This window comes from Schistocerca nitens, chromosome 10, assembly GCF_023898315.1.
Source record: "Schistocerca nitens isolate TAMUIC-IGC-003100 chromosome 10, iqSchNite1.1, whole genome shotgun sequence".
Lineage (NCBI taxonomy): Eukaryota > Metazoa > Arthropoda > Insecta > Orthoptera > Acrididae > Schistocerca > Schistocerca nitens.
Genome location: NC_064623.1, coordinates 131,572,043 through 131,591,268, shown reverse-complemented (window position 1 = coordinate 131,591,268; position 19,226 = coordinate 131,572,043). Strand labels below are relative to the sequence as shown.

The 19,226-nt window shown below is 54.9% G+C and overlaps 4 non-coding genes across 4 annotated transcripts; all 4 read left to right on the top strand.

The window, feature by feature from the left end:
- Nucleotides 1-230: 230 nt before the first annotated feature.
- On the top strand, nt 231-303 carry Trnat-agu (transfer RNA threonine (anticodon AGU)). The gene has a single exon. It is a non-coding gene; the product is annotated as a tRNA-Thr (tRNA).
- A 988-nt stretch (nt 304-1,291) lies between these two features.
- On the top strand, nt 1,292-1,364 carry Trnaa-ugc (transfer RNA alanine (anticodon UGC)). Its single transcript has one exon. It is a non-coding gene; the product is annotated as a tRNA-Ala (tRNA).
- A 414-nt stretch (nt 1,365-1,778) lies between these two features.
- Nucleotides 1,779-1,851, top strand: Trnaa-ggc (transfer RNA alanine (anticodon GGC)). Its single transcript has one exon. It is a non-coding gene; the product is annotated as a tRNA-Ala (tRNA).
- A 14,305-nt stretch (nt 1,852-16,156) lies between these two features.
- Nucleotides 16,157-16,229, top strand: Trnaa-ugc (transfer RNA alanine (anticodon UGC)). Its single transcript has one exon. It is a non-coding gene; the product is annotated as a tRNA-Ala (tRNA).
- Nucleotides 16,230-19,226: the final 2,997 nt, after the last annotated feature.

Here is a 19,226-nt window from a genome sequence, read left to right as displayed (position 1 = left end):
AGTGTCTAGAGAGTGGACAACACGTTCGTCTGACTCAGAGCGGTGGCCGAACGCTATTTTCGACGTTGTGCGTGCCACTTTGATTTTGGCCAACTACGATTCGATACAGAATGCAAGAAACCTGAAAGACACCATCACGGACACATTGAGAGTAGTGTTTGTCTGCGGAATAATGGGACTGCAAGGGTCTGTGACATTGATATGGCTGTATGTAGCGCAATTCGTCAACAGGGGGCGTAGCTCAGATGGTAGAGCGCTCGCTTAGTATGCGAGAGGTACTGGGATCGATACCCAGCCCCTCCAGAATTTTTCACACACCAACATGCGCACACTGCCATGCAAGTGGGATAATTCACAGCCAGAAAATGTGTCAAGGCAGATACGAGCGAACGATTAGCAGCCACAATTGGCAAGCGTGCTGTTATGCGCAGGAAGCACCCACCTCCCACCACTACACAGTACAAGTGTTCCCATAACATTCTCAAACCTATGTCAGAAAGATCGGCCTTGCACCGAGTTCACAAAAATCCCACTGCACATTCCCATTCTTTACGTGCAGTCGGCTGCTACTGGTGTTGCTAGTTGTGACTGCTGATGACAGATGCCGTAGCAATCAATTCATGGAGTGAGTTGTATGTTTTGCGATACTCTGTCACTGACAAGCAAGCAGAGGTGACATAGGCGCGAATACGGGAAGCTTGCAGCCCCTCGCTGCCTGCAGACACCGAGCAGCCACTCTAGGTGGGCGGCCTAAGCCGTAGGCGAAATGTGCTCACTCGCTTGGGCGCGACGTCAAGCTCTAAATAAGGGTGTCACTAGCGTGAGCGTCGTGTAAAGTCGGAAAAGTCGTCTGCATGGGTGAGTGCCATGTTTGGGGGGCGTTTCGTAGTTTGCGCAGGCTATGGAGACGCGGAAACTTGTTGTGGCCCAGTCTTTTGCATTTGGACGACAAGAGTGGTACACAGTAGTAAAGCGCGAGGCAGTGAGTTGGCATGAACAGTCGAGTGCACAATGGGGCTTCAGATGTGCTTGTTACCTCAGGTGCTGTGTGATTGACGACATGGAGCGAAAACGGAGCAACGTGTGACTGTGCCTTCAATTTAAGACGTTAAAAACGGACGGAATTTGCAGTCGAAATACCAGAGCATCGAAACTACTTGGAACTCTTGTATATATGAACGTGTCCGCGCCTTTGTACTCTGGTCCCTTCACCCCTGCAAACCAACCAACCATCGTGTCCGTGCACATCAGAGTAGCAAAGAATGGAGAACAGCGCAGATTGGTTGTGCTTGGGGGCGTAGCTCAGTTGGTAGCGCGTTCGCTTTGCATGTGAAAGGTCCCGGGTTCAAGCCCCGGCGCCTCCACGTTTTGTGGTCAGTGCGTAGTAAGTGTTGGTCGTGGCGAGTCTAAAGGCACGCAAGATGTTGCAAAGCCAGCATCACAGACTCGTATACTGACGTAAGAAGAGCAAGACGTAAATGTGAGGACCGGCTGTTGTCGAGGTGTCATCGAGTGCAAATCTGTCAGGTATAACGGCCTAACCCCAATGAAGTGTAGAGAGTGGACAACACGTTTGTCTAACTCAGAGCGGTGGCCGAACGCTATTTTCGACGTTGTGCGTGCCACTTTGATTTTGGCCAACTACGATTCAATACAGAATGCAGGAAACCTGAAAGACACCATCACGGATACATTGAGAGTAGTGTTTGTCTGCGGAATAATGGGACTGCAAGGGTCTGTGACATTGATATGGCTGTATGTAGCGCAATTCGTCAACAGGGGGCGTAGCTCAGATGGTAGAGCGCTCGCTTGGCATGCGAGAGGTACTGGGATCGATACCCAGCGCCTCCAGAATTTTTAACACACCAACATGCGCACACTGCCATGCAAGTGGAATAATTCACAGCCAGCGAACGTGTCAAGGCAGATACGAGCGAACGATTAGCAGCCACAATTGGCAAGCGTGCTGTAATGCGCAGGAAGCACCCTCCTCCCACCACTACACTTAATTTAGAAACAGTACAAGTGTTCCGATACGATTCTCAAACCTATGTCTGAAAGATCAGCCTTGCGCCGAGTTTGGCTGGCGTTCCCCAGGGTTCTGTCCTCTCCCCTCTCCTTTATCTCTTGTATACAGCTGATATGCCCAAGCCACCCCCACCAGTCCACCTTCTCCAGTATGCTGATGACACCGCCTTCCTGGCTCTCTATCCTACCCTTCAACGGTCTCAACGTACCCTCCAAACCCACCTTAACCAGTTCACCACTTGGTGTAACCAGTGGTTCCTCCGTCTCAACCCCTCCAAAACCCAGGCAATCATCATAGGCCGCACCACTCGCTCCTTCCGCCTCCATGATTGCTACCGCACCCTTTATGGTCGTTCTATCCAACTCACCCCCACCCTGAAATACCTTGGCCTCACCCTTGACCGCCACCTCACCTGGACCCCTCATCTCCTGACCATCCAGCAGAAAGCCCATTCCCGCCCCCGCCTTCTGAAACTCCTGTCTGGCCGGACATGGGGCTTGCACCCTTCTACCATCCTCCACACCTATAAATCCCTCATCCGCCCTATCCTTTGTTATGCCCATCCGGCTTGGATCTCCGCCCCCCCTCCCTTTAATAAATCCCTCCAAATCCTTGAACGCCATGCTGTCCGCCTCGCCTATCGCATCTGTCTCCCCTCCGCCACGCGGATCCTGTATGATCTCATCCCCTTCCCCCACCTCCTGTTCTTCCTTGAAAGTATACGGATCCTGTACACCTCCCGTAAACTCGACCCTCCTCACCCGCTCGTCTCCCTGATCCTCTCCCACCCCCGCCCGCTGTCGCGCCTGTATGCCCACGTCCCACCTGGTCTCCATCTCTCCACCCTCCTTACCCTCTCCCAAGGTGGCTTCCGCCAGCTCCCCCTCCCTGATGATGGCCTCCTCCCCTCCATCTACCCCTCCTATCAACTTTGACCCCGCCCCCCCCCCACTTCCTGTGTCCTTTCCTTTAGGCACCCTCCCTCCCTTCTCTTCCCTTCCCTTCTCTTTCCTTTTTCCCCGTCACCTCCCTCCACCCCTCTTCCCACGGGCTTCCCCTCCCCCTTCCTCCCTCCCCCCTTTTCTCCTCTGCCCGTGGCATCTCTGCTCTCCCCTCTCCCACTCCCCTTCCTCCTCCTCCTCTCTTGGCAGGTCCCCGGACTCGCACACGCATAGTGAACATTCGCGCGCCGGAGATCATCGCCATCAGAGTCTAGTGTGTGTGCTTCGTTTTGTGTTTCGTGCAGTTACAACTCAACTGTTCACATGTGCTGTCGCCTTTCTCCGTGTTTTGTGCGCCGTGTCAACAAGTTTTAGTGTTTTTATCGTCCAACGTGAACGGCTTCTTGTTTATTGTTTTTTGTATCTCCATTTTTTGCCCGCCGTTTTTTGTATTGTTTGTATCGCCTCTGTCATGTTATTGTTCCACTTAAGGCTGAAGAGCAGCGTACTATGCTGCTGCCAGCCCGCCTGTATAGGTGATTAAAATTACAATAAAGGAAAAAAAAAGAAAAAAAAAGCGTGAGCGCCTCCCACCGTATCCATCAGCACCTTGCTCAACACCACCTCCTCCCCCTTACCCAGTGTGGCTTCGACCCTCCTTCTCTGCTGACGACCAACTCCTCAATTTTGTTCACCTTCTGTCCCTCCAGCTCAACTCCCGTCGCTCCGCCATTTTTGTTTCCCTTGACCTCCAAAATGCCTATGACCGTGTATGGCATCCCGGTCTCCTCTTTAAACTCCAAACCTACGCCCTGCCTATCAATTTTGTCCGTCTGGTCGCTTCCTTCCTCTCGCACCGTCCTTCCTATGTCACCCTCCACAACACCAACTCCCGTATCTTTTATCCCACGGCTGGCGTTCCCCAGGGTTCTGTCCTCTCCCCTCTCCTTTATCTCTTGTATACAGCTGATATGCCCAAGCCACCCCCACCAGTCCACCTTCTCCAGTATGCTGATGACACCGCCTTCCTGGCTCTCTATCCTACCCTTCAACAGTCTCAACGTACCCTCCAAACCCACCTTAACCAGTTCACCACTTGGTGTAACCAGTGGTTCCTCCGTCTCAACCCCTCCAAAACCCAGGCAATCATCATAGGCCGCACCACTCGCTCCTTTCGCCTCCATGATTTCTACCTCACCCTTTATGGTCGTCCTATCCAACTCACCCCCACCCTGAAATACCTTGGCCTCACCCTTGACCGCCACCTCACCTGGACCCCTCATCTCCTGACCATCCAGCAGAAAGCCCATTCCCGCCTCCGCCTTCTGAAACTCCTGTCTGGCCGGACATGGGGCTTGCACCCTTCTACCATCCTCCACACCTACAAATCCCTCATCCGTCCTATCCTCTGTTATGCCAGCGTTGCCTGGATCTCCGCCCCCACCCGCTTTTACAAGGCCCTCCAAATCCTTGAACGCCATGCGCTCCGCCTTGCCTTCCGTATCCGCCTTCCTCCCCCCACACGGCTCCTGTATGAACTGATCCCCTTCCCCCACCTCCTCCTGTTCCTCCAACATCTCCGCATCCTTTACATTGTTTGCAGGCTTGATCCCCCCCACCCTCTGGTTTCCTCCTTCCTATCCAACCCCCGCCCGTTGCCGCGCCTCTATCGCTGTATCCCTCCCTCTCTCCACCTCCACACCCTCCTTCTCCTTCATCAGGGCAATTTCCAACGCCTCCCCCTCCCGGATGACGAACTTCGCCGTGACATCTACCCTTCCCTCCAACTATAGCCTGGCCTTGTTCCCCCCACCTCCCCAGGGCCCCCTTTTCCTCTTTCCTCGTTCCCCCAGAGCGGATTTTCCTCCGTCCCCCCCTCCCCTGAGACCCTGCACCCCATACTTGCCTCTCTCCTTCCCACATCCCTCCCTACCTGGCACTCTTCCGCGCGCCCCCCGCTCACCTCCCCCATCTCTTCCCCTCCCTCCCTTCTCCAGGTCTCCCTCATCTCCTAGCGCCTGGCAGATCCTCTGTGTTGCTCTTCATCAGTGTGCCACATCAGTGTTGTTTAGTGCTGTTTCTCGTGTGCGTCAAGAGGTGTGTTTTAATTGTGTCCTGCCTTGAGGTTCGCCGCCAGTGTTACGTTATGTGCTATGCCGTCCGTCGCTACCTTTATGCTCCAGTCTTACTGTGCCTTGTGTTTCTTTTAACCGTCGCAGTGTGTGGCTTTTTATGTGTGCTACTTTTAAACAGTTTTTTCTCTCCATTTTACAGTCACCCCGTTTTTTTGTCTATTGCCTTCCATGATGTTCCCCTTTTTTATATCTATGTTCACCTTATTCTCTCCTTTGCTGTTTTTAAATGTCTTCTATTGTTTTGCTCTATGTCTTTCGGCTGAAGAGCAGCGCCTATGCTGCTGCCAGCCCGCCCCGATGGGGAATTGAAATACAATAAAGGAAAAAAAAAGCGTGAGCGTCGCAGTCACAGTCGAGTTCGCGATGCCGACGAGCGAGGACGATGCGCGCGCGGCCGGGGCAGCCGCCTCGGACGCGCCGGAGTCGGCCGCTGGTCGGTCGGTCGGTTGGGCCTGGCCCCCCGGACGTTCCAGCGGCCGCTCCACACTGGACGGATCCCAGGTTGACGACCCAGGCTACGGCACCGGTTCATGACAGGATAGAACGACGATCGACAGGCGCTATTCGACCGCAGAAGACTACACACCACACGACGAAACCGTATTCGGACGTCGGCCATACATCAGATCACGACGGACGCAGCAATGAAGACGACCGCCAGGACTACACCAGAAGACTCGATATATGTCGGGAGGAGGACAAGGAAACGCTGAAGGACATACAACGCCTTATCCGCTATTCACGGGACACGCAAGAGCAGGATAACGACACCTGTCTGGCATCTCCATCTGTGGACTCAGATGTCGAATCACAGCACTCCCACCAAACGGTCGACGACGCGGAGATGGCAGCGGCCTTTCCAGCAGAAAACGACAACGACTCCCCACACGCAGAGGGGGACTTTACACTCGTATACAACAAACGGCGCAGAAGCAACGCATTAGCCAAGGACTCAGCCAACCCGGCTAAGAGACGAACGGAGGCCATCCCCACAACGAACCGATTCGCCCCACTGGCACCTCAAGCTGCGCCTCCATCAACCACCAACAAGCCGCAGGCACAAACTTCTAATGCTGCAGAAGCCGTGGACAGAGACAAGAATGTGCTTCGCAAAGTGCCCCCAGTCACAATTTATTACACAAAGGATTACGTTCACCTCAATGAAACGCTCAACGGACTTCTAGAGGGCAACCTTAAAGCTATATACCATAAGGACCGCATCAAATACCACTTTGAGTCCTTCGAAGACCAAAGGCGTGCAATAAAATTCTTCACGAACCACAGCTTCTCCTATTTTACGCATCAAGCACCAGACGACAGGGAACTGAAAGTAGTTGTCAAACGCCTTCCGGCGGAAGTTACCGAAGAACAACTTTCCTTTGCCCTCAAGGAAAAAGGCTTCAAAGTGCTACAAGTCTACCAATTTAAGGAACGCGACGAGAAGACGAAACAATTGATACCGCAACCTGTGTACCGAGTCACCCTCCCATCCGGAAAAGACAGTGACAAGATCTATGATGTCAAATAGCTGCTCTACACACGAGTGATAATAAAAACCTATAATAGTAAAGAAGGACCAGTCCAGTGCCGACATTGCCAACGTTTCGAGCATACAGCGAACTACTGCAGCATGCCAGCACGCTGCGTCCGCTGCGGTGGATCCCATCCATAAATCATCGAATTGTACCCATCCCAGGACGGCGCCCCCAAAGTGCGCCAATTGTGATCAAGAACATCCAGCGACCTTCCGTGGCTGCCCCAAATTTCAAGAACTCCTACGGAATATATACTAGAAGGACACCAAAGAAGTCGACCCCACAACGGCCTATAATTGTTAAGAACTCGGCCATGGCAGCGATTCCGGCCACCCAACAACAAGCGGCACCTCTCCCTGTGGAAACAATCGCCTCTCGACCACAACCGGCACCCAGAGTGACTCTACGACAGACAAGACAACAGCGCTCGTACTCCGAAGCAATACATGCCCATCCACCGACGCCAACACCAGCGGAGACATCATCTGCCTGGTCGACCACTTTTACACCAGCGTTAACAGATATTCTTCAACTACTCACCGCCCTCCAGCAGAAGCTGACGTCTATCCTCTCGCTTGTAGAAAGCGTACTGACAGCTTTTCAAACACCCTAAATGGATAGACGGCATCACACGAGGAATCTTAACTTCTGCATTTGGAATGCCAACGGCCTGAAACTGAAGAAAATAGAATTCACGGACTTCTTACATCGCCACAAGATAGACGTAGCATTTGTCTCCGAAACACATCTCCGCGAGTCAACCGACCTCCGCTTGAGGAACATGCACATCTACCGGACGGACAGACGGGACCAACGGGATGGAGGGACCGCAGTTCTGATCAAAAAATGCATTCGTCACCACCAAGAACGTTTACCCCAACTCCAGACTTTAGAGGCCACGGCAGTAACAATCCACACGACGCTCGGAAACATTACCTGTATTGCGGCTTACCTTAGCCCAAAGAAGCCTCTCCACCCAGAAGATCTTTACGCCGTTACAGAGGGTTACGACAAGATCCTCCTTGGAGTGGATCTTAATAGTAAACATGTTGCCTGGAATTCCCGTAAGACTAACCGAAAAGGACATATGTTTTTTGCACTGGCTGAGAATTTACATGTTTCCGTCCATGGACCACGGGAACCGACGAGGATACCTTACGTCCAGACACAAGACCCTGATGTTCTAGACATCGCCATAATCAAGAACATCAACCCGAATCTCCAACTGCGGACGCTGGATGATCTTTCGTCGGACCACAGACCGGTGTTAGGACTCATAGAGAGGGCTACTTTGCAACTCCCACTGCCGACGACAAGAACTTACGACTGGCAGCAGTTCCAAGCGTACCTCAACAACAATGTGCGACCAACCCAGGTTGTTACTACCAGAGAAGCGATTGATGTGGCAGTCGCAGTACTCACGAAGAAGATTAACAGTGCGAAACAACGAGCACTCACGGAGCACCTGCAACCAGAAGTCAATTATGACGAGTTTCCACCACCACTGCAGTAACTTAAGACAAGGCGCAATCGATTTCGGAAACGTTGGGTCCGTTACCGCCATCCGGATGATAGACGGGAGACTCACAGACTAACCCGAGAACTCCGGCGGAAGGTTCAGAACTGGAAGCAACACACGTGGGAACTCAAAATGGACAACTTTCTATTACGCACCAAAGATGAATGGCGAATAGTTAAAAGTCTCAGACAGCAACAGCCCCCCAAAAGGGCAATTCGCGGACCCCATGGCCTCTTGTACGACTCACTGGCTCAGGCGGAGCTGTATGCGGACACATACCAACAACAGATGACTACGCCCCCCACGGAGGATGGAGATGATGCACTCCACCGTGCAGAGGAGGACACAGCGGCGGAATGGGAAGCTATTCGGGACGCCCCGACTAACGCTATGCCCCGGCTGACAACGCCGGAGGAAATTCGGAGGATTATCAAGTATAGCAAACACACCTCACCTGGAGCAGATAGAATCAGCAATACGGAATTGAAACACCTCCCGAGAAAGCCTGTTGTGCTTCTCACCCGGATAGTGAACAGCTGCCTCAGGACTGGATACTTCCCAGAGGCATGGAAGATTGCCAGAATAGTGCCAATACCAAAACCGGGCAAGGATCTCTCACACCATGACAGCTACAGACCCATAAGTTTACTGCCGACGCTGGGAAAGGTCCTGGAACGTGTCCTACTGAAACGCATGCTGGACATCCTTGTGGCACACAACATCATCCGACCGGAGCAGTTTGGCTTCCAGGCGAAGCTATCGGCTGAGTTACAACTACTGCGCATCACGGAATCTATCCAAGACAATTTCAACAAGAAACGACATACTATTGGAGTATTTCTCGATATAGAGAAGGCTTACGATAAAGTATGGCGACGCAACTTGATCGTCAAGCTCCGACGTACCACTCCCCTACCAGACTGCTACTTAAAACTTCTCGATAATTTTCTTCAGGATCGCAGATTATATGTTCGCATTGACGACAAGAATTCAACAACACGGCCTGTCCTTGAAGGACTTCCACAAGGATCGGTCATATCTCCACTGCTGTTTAATTTATATATTAACGACCTCCCGACGGTGCCACATGTTACTGCCAGTTTCTATGCCGACGACACAGCGCTCCTGACTGCAGGCACCAGAATGGACCACCTCGTCACACGGATGCAGCGCCAACTAGATTTAGTGGACCACTGGACCCACGTGAACAAAATAACGGTCAATGCAGAGAAAACCAAAGTTATTGTCTTCACACGTCGGAGACCCATCGTCAATGAACGCCTACGGATATCAGACCAGCCACTCCCCTGGGCAACAACTGTAAAATACCTGGGAGTGCATCTGGACGCCAAACTGTTGTATAGTCATCACATTATGGAGAAGAAGACGTCTGGCCTCAAAATGCTGGGAGCTCTCCTCCCATTTCTGAAGAGCTCGTACCTCAGCCAACGCACGAAACTCCAGTTGTACCATGCCACAGTCGAACCATCTATTTTGTATGGATCGACCTCTTGGGGTACTACGTGTGCCACTAACTACAAGAAGCTACAGGTTGTACAAAGCAGATGCCTACGATGGATCACAGGAGCCCAATGGTGGATCCGAAATCATGACATTCATCGAGCCTTAAGCGAATCTTACCTCTCAGACAAGGTCAAGGAGAAGGCACGAACCTTATTTCGGAAGTTGGACATGATACGTGACAGTACACCACAACTCACCACAGTAGGTGTGGTAGAACCCTTACGCCACCACAAATATAAAGTACCGAAGGCGATAGTATTTGAGCCTCCGTAAATGAAATCCCACCGTAATTCTCCATAATTTAAGGACATATCGTCCTTTAGCACTTCTACACACATGTTTTCAAACACACAATAAAAGCAGCGAGTTAGAGGACCCTTCTGTGTGCCCAAACTAAAGCTGAAAGAAGAATAAATAAATAAAGAGAAAATTTTTACCCCTTCCATTCCCTACAGAAGTAAAAATCAACGAAGTTGATCAGACTTCAGCACCACCAAAAAAAAAAAAAAAAAAAAAAAGTGAGCGTCGGGATCAGAGGATTGGATCCCCTCATTCGAAGGCGCCAGATTACAAAGCCTGGGCTACTCTCAGGTTGGAATCTCCGCTTTCGAAGATTGTGTCCGTCTGTCCGTCGTTTACTGCTGTAGCTGTTCGTTCGTTCGTTCGTCCGTCCGTCCGTCCGCCTGCCTGCCTGCCTGCTCGTTGTCCGTCTCCGCTGCTGCCTGCTGTCCGTCCGTCCGTCTGTTCGCCGCCGCCGCCGCCGCCGGCCGGTGCTCGCCGCCGCCGCTGCCGCCGCCGCCGCCAGCCGGTGCTCGCTGCCGCTGCCGCTGCCGTCGCCGTCGCCGTCCGTCCTGGTCGTCGTCCGTCTGCGTCTTCGCCTGTTCCCAGTTCTGTGTCTTTTCTTTTTCGTGCTGTGCGTTTTTTCTTCCTGTCGTCATGTCCGCCCCCACCACCACCGTCACTACTACCACCACCGCCATCGTCTATACATCCCCTTCCGCCGCCTCCACCACTATAACTTGGTGTGCCCAGTCACACCCCCCTCCTCCCATCCCACCTCTCCTCACTCTCCCCTCCCCCTCGCTCTTTGTCGCCCCCTCTCCCGCTTCTTCCTCTCGCTCCTCTCGTTCTGATCCTTTCCCCCCACTCCCCCAGCTTGTCACTGCAGCTCCGGCTAGGGTGGTGGCCCGTCGGGCCACTGTCCACTCCCAGCTCTCCCCGTCACCTTCGCCATCACCGCCGCCACTGCCACCATCATCGTCGCCGTCGCCTTCGCCTTCACCGTCACCGTCACCATCTCCAGCGCCGACTCCAGCCCCGGGACCTGCCACTCCCCGCCACATTCCAGTTGTTCCCATCCCCCACACTTCCTCCGCAGCCGTCAAGCGCCCCAGTTGCACCCCTGGCTCGTCTGCTCCATAAAAGGCTCCGCCTCGTCCCCCTTCCCCCACCCCTGATGCCATGGATGTCACCCCGCCCGTCCCTGCCCCCTCCTCCTCCTCCTCCTCTACCCCCTCCTCCTACCGCTACCTCCCCTCCTGTCCGGATCCCTCCCTCCTTGAAGCCCGGAACCTCACCCTCTTCCTTCGCCAGAATTGTCCTGGTGCCCCCATCTCCCTCCTCACTCCTCGCCGAGATTCGGTACTCATCTCCTCCCCCAGCCCTACCCTCCACACGGACCTCCTTTCCCGCATCCCTATCACCCGCTTTGGCCCTCATGCCTCTCTCACCCCTGCTTCATCGCCACCTCCCTCCCGCCAACCGCACCCTCCGCGTCGCCCGCCGACCCTCACCGCCATGATCACTCGGCTCAGTCCAGTGATCACGGAGGAGGAGGTGTTGGCGGAGCTTCAGGCCCATCCCCATCTGGAGGTGCGTGCAGTTCGCCGGATCCATAACGCTGCCGGCCCCACCCGCCTTATGCGCGTTTTTTCTGAGCACGCCCCCTCCATAGACCGTCTCCTGAAGGAGGGTGCCCTCCTTTATAGCCAGCGTTATAAAGTTGACCCCTCCCGTTCCCCTCCTCAATCCCTCCGCTGCCAAAGGTGCTTGCGATATAATGCGCACCCAACATCTGAGTGCCGCGAGGCCCCCACCTGCCCGCACTGTAGGCAAGCCCACTTTTTACGGCAGTGCCCCAATCTCCAGTCCCCCCCCCCCTCCTGTAATACCTGTATCCTCCCTCATCCCACCTACTCCCAGAAGTGTAAGGCCCGACCCCCTCCTACCACTCCTGAACTTACCATTCCTGTCCGCCCTCTGGACGCCCCCACCCCTCCCAGCAACTCCCTTCGCCCACCCCCTACCGCTGAGGACATCATCCGATTCCTCACCATTGTCCTGCAGAATGTACATACTTTTCAGCGCCCACACACCCTCCAACAGATCTCCCTCGCCGCCCGATCCATTTTCCACCTCAAAATGTACGCCACCTACTCCAACTACCAGGCCCATTTCACCTTCTCCCGTCTTGACACCCTCGTTTAAATCCCTGTCATGGCGCGACAGCAACGTATCCTTTTCAACAGCATCCGCTCCCTTCCCGCCAACAAGAACCTCTTCCTCCATACCCTTGCCACCCACCGCGTGGATGCCTTCCTCCTTAATGAAACCTTCCTCCAACCCCACCACACCGTCCACACTTCGCCCTACCTCCTCCACCGCTCCGATAATCCCCTCCCAATTGCGCGTGGCGGAGTTGCCATTGGGCACCATCGCCAGATCCCCGTTCGGCTCCAACCTCTCCTTCCCGACCCCACCGAACACCTGATCCTTTGTCTCTTCTTCCCTGGCCTTACGTTACCTGCGCCACCATCTATGTCCGCCCCAACGCCCCTATTCCCTTCGACTTCCTCTCCCACGTCGACCGTACCTTCTCCTCCTACGTGATCGCCGCCGACCTCAACATCCATAGTCGTTCCGCTGCCCAGTTACGGCGGTGGCATCGGTTCCTCTCCTCCCTTCAAGGCGACCTCATTCCCATCCCCCAGCAAGACGAAAAACGAAAATTGTAAGATGTACGACCTGTTTTAAACATCAGGTAACAGGTCTATAATTTGGCAATAAATAAAAAAAAAAATCCCCCAGCACACCCGTCCCGAATTCGACTCCACTCCCGATGTTATCCTCTCCTCCCCCAACCTCCTTGACCGCATAACGGTGGATGTCCTGGAGCCTATTGGTAGCGACCATCTCCCTGTCCTCCTCACCATTTCAGACGGTCGTCGCCCCCGCCCCGACCCCCGTCATGACCCTCCCCCCAAGTACGTCCACGATTACTCCCGTGCCAACTGGAATGCCTACCGGGATGCCCTCTCCGCTCAGGTCGATAGCCACCCCTTCACCTACCACCACCCTGACGATGTCACCCATGCCGCCGCCTTTCTCCAGCAGACCTTGTCTGAGGCCGTGGAGGCCCACGTCCCTACTGCCGCCGTCCACTCTCACCGTCCTACCTTACCCCCACAGGCCGTCCTCCTCCTCCGTGAATCCTGTCGTCTCTACCGTGCCTTCCTCCGCACACGTGACCCGGACACACTACGACGCCACCGGCAACTCCAGCGACACATTCGTAATTTGCTCGCGGCTAAGAAACGCCGGGACTGGCGACAGACATGCACCCGTTTAAATGCTACCCTACCAATCAACTCGTCCAAGTTCTGGTCGGCCTTCCATCGCCTTACCGGAACTAAACCCTCCCCCTATTATCCTCTTCTCCATGATGATCACCCTTTCCCTGACTCCCTTAGTAAGGCCAATCACTTTGCCTCCTACCTCTCCAATGTATTTTCCATCCCTGATGATCCCCAGTTTGATTACTCCCTCTTCCCGGATATCCGCGATCGAACTGACACCTCTGTCCCTCCCCTCGCTCCTGGTTTCCAGTACTTGGACAACATTGCACACACGGAACTCAATGCCCCTATCACTACACAGGATCTCATTGCTACACTCCGCACAAAACGCAACACCGCTCCTGGTCACGATTGTGTCACCTACCGTCACCTTCGTGAAGCTCCTGTCTCTTTCCTCTCCACCCTGGCCAGGCTCTACAATGTAGTCCTGTCCACCGGTTACTACCCCGACCTGTGGAAAACCTCCCGTATCCTCATGTTCCTTAAACCCGGCAAACCGCCGTCCGCCGTCTCCTCCTACCGCCCCATCAGCTTTACCTCGGTCTTCAGCAAGGTCCTGGAATCTATCCTCACCCGCCGCATCCACCAGCATCTCCACCAGCACCGCCTCCTTCCCGTCACCCAGTGTGGCTTTCGGCCGTCCTTCTCTTCCGAAGACCTTCTCCTTCACCTCACTCATCTCCTTTCCGAACAGCTTAATTCCCGTCGCTCCGCAATCTTCCTCTCCCTGGACCTCGAACGTGCCTATGACCGCGTATGGCATTCCGGTCTCCTCTTCAAGCTCCAAACCTTCGCCCTTCCCATTAACTACGTCCATCTGATCAGCTCCTTTCTCTCCCGCCGTCCTTCCTATGTCACCGTCCGTAACACAGATTCCTACACCTTTTTCCCCTCTGCCGGTGTGCCCCAAGGATCTGTCCTCTCCCCCCTTCTGTACCTTTTGTACACGACGGACATGCCGCCGCCGTCAGCCCCCGTCCACCTTCTCCAGTTTGCCGATGACACCGCCTTCCTTGCCCTTGCCCCCACCCTACAGCGCTCCCAACACCTTCTCCAATCCCATCTTGACCGGTTCACCGCTTGGTGCAACCAGTGGTTGCTCAAGGTCAATCCCTCCAAAACCCAGGCGATCATTTTAGGCAAAACCACCCCTTCCTTCCGCTTCTTGATTTCTACATCACCATCTATGGCCGTCCTATCGCCCTCACTCCCACCCTTAAGTACCTTGGCATCACCCTCGACCGTCGCCTTTCCTGGACTCCCCACCTCCGGACAATCCAAGCCAAGGCACGCTCCCGACTCAGTCTCCTCAAGCTCCTCTCCGGCCGTACGTGGGGTCTGGACCCCTCCACCATCCTCCACACCTATAAATCCCTCATCCGCCCTATCCTTTGTTATGCCCATCCGGCTTGGATCTCCGCCCCCCCCTCCTTTTTATAAATCCCTCCAAATCCTTGAAATCCTTGAACGCCATGCTCTCCGCCTCGCCTATCGCATCCGTCTCCCCTCCCCCACGCGGATCCTGTATGATCTCATTCCCTTCCCCCACCTCCTCCTTTACCTTGAAAGGATACGGATCCTGTACACCTCCCGTAAACTCGACCCTCCTCACCCACTCGTCTCCCCGATCCTCACCCACCCCCGCCCGCTGCCGCGCCTGTATTCCCACGTCCCACCCGGTCTCCATCTCTCAACCCTCCTTACCCTCTCCCAAGGTGGCTTCCGCCAGCTCCCCCTTCCTCATGATGTCCTCCTCCCCTGCATCTACCCCTCCTATCAACTTTGATCCTCCCCCCCCCCGACCTCCTGTGTCCTTTCCTTTAGGCACCCTCCCTCCCCCCTTTCCCTTCCCTTCTCTTTCCTTTCCCCACACCATCCTACCCTCTCCCCCCGGGCTTCCCCTCCCCCTTCCTCCCTCCCCCTCTCTCTCCTTTGCCCATAGCATCTCTGCTCTGCCCTCTCCCATTTCCCCTTCCTCCTCCTCCACCTCTTCTCTTGGCAGGTCCCCGGACTCGTACACGCTCAGTGAACATTCGCGCGCCGGAGATCATCGCCATCAGTGTCTAGTGTGTGTGCATCTTTTTGTGTTCTGTGCAGTTACAACTCAACTGTTCACATGTGCCGTCGCTACCTCCGTGTATTGTGCGGCGTGTCTACCAGTGTTAGTGTTTTTATCGTCCAACGTGAACGGCTTCTTGTTTATTCTTTTTTGTATCTCCATTTTTTGCCCGCCGTTTTTTGTATTGTCTGTATCACCTCTGTCATGTTTTTGTTCAACTTAAGGCTGAAGAGCAGCGTACTATGCTGCTGACAGCCCGCCTGTATAGGTGTTTAAAATTACAATAAAGGAAAAAAAAAAAGAAAGCGTGAGCGTCGTGTAAAGTCGGAAAAGTCGTCTGCATGGGTGAGTGCCATGTTTGGGGAGCGTTTCGCAGTTTGCGCAGTGCAATGGAGATGCGGAAGCTTGTTGTGGCCCAGTCTTTTGCAGTTGGACGACAAGAGTGGTACACAGTAGTAAAGCGCGAGGCAGTGAGTTGGCATGAACAGTCGAGTGCACAATGGGGCTTCAGATGTGCTTGTTACCTTAGGTGCTGTGTGATTGTCGACATGGAGTGAAAACGGAGCAACTTGTGACTGTGCCTTCAAGTTAAGACGTTAAAAACGGACGGAATTTGCAGTCGTAATACCAGAGCATCGAAACTACTTGGAACTCTTGTATATATGAACGTGTCCACGCCTTTGTACTCTGGTCCCTTCACCCCTGCAAACCAACCAACCATCGTGTCCGTGCACATCAGAGTAGCAAAGAATGGAGAACAGCGCAGATTGGTTGTGATTGGGGGCGTAGCTCAGTTGGTAGAGCGTTCGCTTTGCATGTGAAGGGTCCCGGGTTCAAGCCCCGGCGCCTCCACGTTTTGTGGTCGGTGCGTGGTAAGTGTTGGTCGCGGCGAGCCTAAAGGCACGCAAGATGTTGCAAAGCCAGCGTCACAGACTCGTATACTGACGTAAGGAGAGCAAGACGTAAATGTGAGGACCGGCTGTTGTCGAGGTGTCATCGAGTGCAAATCTGTCTTAGGTATAACGGCCTAACCCCAATGAAGTCTAGAGAGTGGACAACACGTTCGTCTAACTCAGAGCGGTGGCCGAACGCTATTTTCGACGTTGTGCGTGCCACTTTGATTTTGGCCAACTACGATTCGATACAGAATGCAAGAAACCTGAAAGACACCATCACGGACATATTGAGAGTAGTGTGTGTCTGCGGAATAATGGGACTGCAAGGGTCTGTGACATTGATATGGCTGTATGTAGCACAATTCGTCAATAAGGGCGTAGCTCAGATGGTAGAGCGCTCGCTTAGCATGCGAGAGGTACTGGGATCGATACCCAGCGCCCCCATAATTTTTAACACACCAACATGCGCACACTGCCATGCAAGTGGAATAATTCACGGCCAGAAAATGTGTCAAGACAGATACGAGCGAACGATTAGCAGCCACAATTGGCAAGCGTGCTGTAATGCGCAGGAAGCACCCTCCTCCCACCACTACACTTAATTTAGAAACAGTACAAGTGTTCCCATAAGATTCTCAAACCTATGTCAGAAAGATCAGCCTTGCGCCGAGTTCACAAAAATCCCACTGCACATTCCCACTCTTTACGTGCAGTCGGCTGCTACTGGTGTTGCTAGTTGTGACTGCTGATGACAGATGCCGTAGCAATCAATTCATGGAGTGAGTTGTATGTTTTGCGATACTCTGTCTCTGACAAGCAAGCAGAGGTGACATAGGCGCGAATACGGGAAGCTTGCAGCCCCTCGCTGCCTGCAGACACCGAGCAGCCACACTAGGTGGGCGGCCTAAGCCGTAGGCGAAATGTGCTCACTCGCTTGGGCGCGACGTCAAGCTCTAAATAAGGGTGTCACTAGCGTGATCGTCGCATTCGAGGGTTGGATTCCCTCTCGTCTTCATCGAAGAGTTTCACTGCCTGGGCTACTCTCAGGGTGCGACTTCGACGTGGAAGGTTCCCGCCGTTTCCTTGCCGTGTCGTCTGCTCGCCGTCACTACTGCTCGCTGTCCGGTTCTCCTCGCTGCCGCCGTCGCCGCCTGCCGGTGCTCGCCGCCGCCGCCGCCGCCGCCGCCGCCGCCGCCGCCGCCGCGCCGCCGCCGCCGTTTGGTCGCTGCCGTCGCCGCCTGCCGGGGCTCGCCGCCGCCGCCTGGTCGCCGCCTGCCGCCTGCTGGCTCTCGCCGCCGTCGCCTGCCGCCTGCCGCCTGCCGGTGCTCGCCGCCGCCGCCGGCCTCCGCCGCCGCCACCGCCGCTGCCGCCTGCTGGTCGCCGTCGTCGCCGTCTGGTCGCCGCCGCCGCCCTTCTCGCGCGCCGTCACCATGTCCCCACCCACCACCGCCACCACTATCATTTTCACCTCTCCCTCCGCTGCTCCAACCACCATCACCTGGAGCTCCTCCTCCACCCCACTTCCCGTCCTTCCTTCGCTCCCTGTCCACCCCACCCCTGCGCCACTTTCGGCTGTAGCCGCCCCCAACTCCTCCTCCCCTATCACTGTCGCCCCATCGACAGCTACTGACTTAACGCCGCTCCCCGCACCGCCTCCGACAGGCTCCAAGCCAGCACGGATCTCTGCTCGACGTTCCACAGTCTCAGTGACACCCACGCCCCCTCTGCGTCATCCGCTGCTCAGGGTGGTCCTGCCCCCCGCCATCTCCGCCTGCAACCTGTACCCCTGCCCCCTTTCCACCCGGTCATGCCCACGAAACCTTCAAAGCGCCCGAATGTTGACCCTTCCCCCGAAGTCTCCTCCAAAAAGAACCCCAACCCCCGTGACCCACCCACCCCCATGGACGCGGCTCCGACCCCCGCCCCCGCCACGCCTCCCACCCACACCTTTGTCCTCTCCAATCCTGACCCTCAATTCCTTGATGCCCGCTCCCTCACCCTCGCCATCCGGAAATACTACCCCAATGCTCCCATCTCCCAATTGATTCCTCGCAAGGACTCGGTCCACATAAAATCCCCCAGTGCTTCCCTCCACACCGATCTCCTCTCCCGCATCCCCCGTATCTAATTTGGCCAACGTGCAACCCTCACCCCCTACCACACCCCGTCCTCTCCCCGTCAGCCTCAACCTCCCCGGCGTCCGCCAACCTTCACCACTGTGATCACGAAGCTTAGCCCCGTGATCACGGAGGCTGAGGTGTTGGCGGAACTCAACTCCCGGCCCGCCATTGAAATCCGCTCGGCCCGTCGCATCTTCAATGATGCCGGGCCGACTTTTCTCATGCGGATATTCACCGAATCCTCCTCCTCCTCCATTGACCGCCTCCTCACCGAGGGAGCCCTCATCTACAATCAGCGCCATAAGGTGGACCCCTCCCGTTCCCCAGTCCAATCCTACCGCTGCCAACGCTGTCTCACCTACAACGACCACATTACCTCTGCCTGCAAGAACCCCCCTACTTGTCCCCACTGCAAAGCTTCACACTTCCTCAAGCATTGCCCCAACCTCACCTCTCCCCCCTCCTGCAACACTTGCAACGAACCACATCCTACCTACTCCTTGATGTGTAAAGCGAAACCTCCACCAGTAACCCCTGAGCTCACCGTGCCTGTCCGTCCTGTTGATGACCCCATCCACCCCAACAACTCGCTCCGCCCTCCCCCTACTGCTGAGGACATCATCCGCTTCACCACCATTGTGCTCCAAAACATCCACCCCTTCCAGCGCTCACACACTCTTTCCCAAATCGCCCTCGCTGCCCGTTCCATCTTCCATCTTACCACCTATGCCACATACTCCCACAACCAGGCCCACTTCACCTTCACCCCCCTCACCACCCTTGTCTAACTCTCCACTCCCATGGTACAACAACCGTACTGTATCCTGTACCAC